At 43.7% G+C, this 2,343-nt stretch overlaps 1 pseudogene; it reads right to left on the bottom strand.

The window, feature by feature from the left end:
* Positions 1 to 712: 712 nt before the first annotated feature.
* On the bottom strand, positions 713 to 830 carry LOC124712897 (annotated as a pseudogene).
* Between the last annotated feature and the right edge of the window lie 1,513 nt (positions 831 to 2,343).

Here is a 2,343-nt window from a genome sequence, read left to right as displayed (position 1 = left end):
TAGCGTAAGTTAGTTTAAGTTAGATTAAGTAGCGTGTTACCTTAGGGATCGATGACCTTAGCAGTTTGGTCCCATAAGACCTAACCACAAATTTCCAAATTTCCTCAAATGCAATTAATGACAGTAGCTCTCATGTAGACTTTGGATCAAATGGCTCTGAGCACTATGGGACTCAACATCTGAGGTTATCAGTCCCCTGAAACATAGAACTACTTAAACCTAACTAACCTAAGGACATCACACACATCCATGCCCGAGGCAGGATTCGAACCTGCGACCGTAGCAGTCACGCGGTTCCGGACTGAGGTGCCTAGAACCGTCATGTTGACTTTGTTACAGATTTTTGTGAACATAAGTAAATTACATATCGATATGCCGGCCCATACTTGGTATCTATTCTCTGACCAGCTATTTTACTTAAATGCTCGAAACCATATGTAGACATAAGCGTGTCTATCTAAAAATAGATTACAATCATGTCATTCCAGCCACAAGTTTTAAATCTGATAATCAAAACTCTAAAATCTAAACTCTGTCCGAACAGTCCTTGGAAGACCCAACGGTACCGACCGGCCGCCGTGTCACCCTCAACCACAGGTGTCACTGGATGAGGATATGGAGGGGCATGTGGTCAGCACACCGCTCTCCTGTCCGCTATTTCTCAGTCAAGTAGCTCCTCCGTTTGCCTCACGAGGGCTGAGTGCACACCGCTTGCCAACAGCGCTCGGCAGACTGGATGGTCACCCATCCAAGTGCTAGCCCAGGCCGATAGTGCTTAGCTTGGGTGATCTGACGGGAACCGGTGTTACCACTGTGGCAAGGCCGTTGGCTAATCAAAACTAAGGTTACTTTTTCAAACAGTTTATATTTTCCTTCCTGTTGATACTACGTTATCGGTGTAGTCTACCTTCCTCCAAACAGTACCCTGAAACACCCAAAGAAGTTTCAGAGCTGTATTTCAAATAGATTTTTTGTGCGTAAAGTAAACGTTTCTGAAAATTTGACTCTCGGATAATCCAGTGGGGTGCGATCCCATTCTTCCAGTGTTTTGGAGAGGCACAGGAGTCGTACTCCTGGCATTGGGGAGTGGGGAGCCGTCGGGTATGACTTCAAGTCACAGCTCGTAACGACGGAGGGAACTCTGACGACACAACGATAGGTCGCGGACACCCTGCGTCTTCATGCGTTAAATCCGTTGTGCGGACGGTATCGTGGTGTCATTGTGCAATAGGGCGGTGCTGGTCCTCACATGACAACAGTCCATACAGACGCTGAAGTGCTCTCGTCCCCATGACCTTCACAGGTAGGATATGTGTTGGACCACCCCGGACGTTAAATCCGTCCCCGAGCCACTATGCAGGACATCAAGGTCCAGTTCTTTCTAAATGTGACTTGAGCTCGTTAACAATGCAATAACACCACATATTCTTTCAACGTGCGAAGGTTCATTCCGTTTCCCCCGTTCATTCCGTTTGCTCCTCCCGTTCTAAAAACTGTCACTGTCTGTGTCTGGTAGTGAAGTTTAAAAAATTCTGTTGACGATATTTAACAAGCCACACGAAGAACCAACGCAAACAACAAAAACGAATCAGCATTGTGTAAGATGGCTATTTTTTGATAATGTTTTTGGACACGTCAATATTTGTAAAGGAGAATGATATATTTGAAGAACTGCGGTCAGAGAAGTAGCTGTTAGGCAAGAGTATGTGTCTGCAACGGCAGCACTGTGGAGTAGTAGAATCTTTGACAGTCAGTAATGGAAAGCTGTGGTGTGCAGCAGGCGGGATTCGTCGAGTGTACAGTGTTATGCACGGGCACATTTTGGGATCTATGTCAGTTGCTGATTTATTACGAGGAGGAATGATGACTCAGAGCAATGGTTGGATAGCATACGGACACAAAAATGCTTTTGAAATGAAGAAGGTATTATTTGATGAGGCAAATAGTTTATTTTTATGTTTGTAGACTTCACCCCTCGTGGCAGTCGAGTTTTGATAATTGTTCTAGCGATTGATCTTCTGAGTTAATTCACTGTGCCATGGAAATTATTAGATTAAATGAGTTTTCATATTAGTCTATAGTGGTTGTTCTTTGATAAGTTCCTTCCTAACTGAAATTTCAGAACTTAAAGGCTGAGTCATGAGTTTCATTGGCATTTTGTATCAAGATTATGAACCCAATTTCCCTCGTCCATCTGTAGTTAGTACTAAGCAGTATGTTTTTTACTGTTGCGGAGTCTTACAGGTTGTTGCTTCTACCAATGCTTCATTTTACAAATGAGATTCATAATCCATGACTGTTCAGTTACCTTTGCCATAATGTAGGTTCTGTCAGCATCTTTAT

This window comes from Schistocerca piceifrons, chromosome 8 (assembly GCF_021461385.2).
Source record: "Schistocerca piceifrons isolate TAMUIC-IGC-003096 chromosome 8, iqSchPice1.1, whole genome shotgun sequence".
NCBI lineage: Eukaryota > Metazoa > Arthropoda > Insecta > Orthoptera > Acrididae > Schistocerca > Schistocerca piceifrons.
Note: the sequence above shows the minus strand (reverse complement) of the source record. Positions and strands in the feature narration are given on the sequence as shown.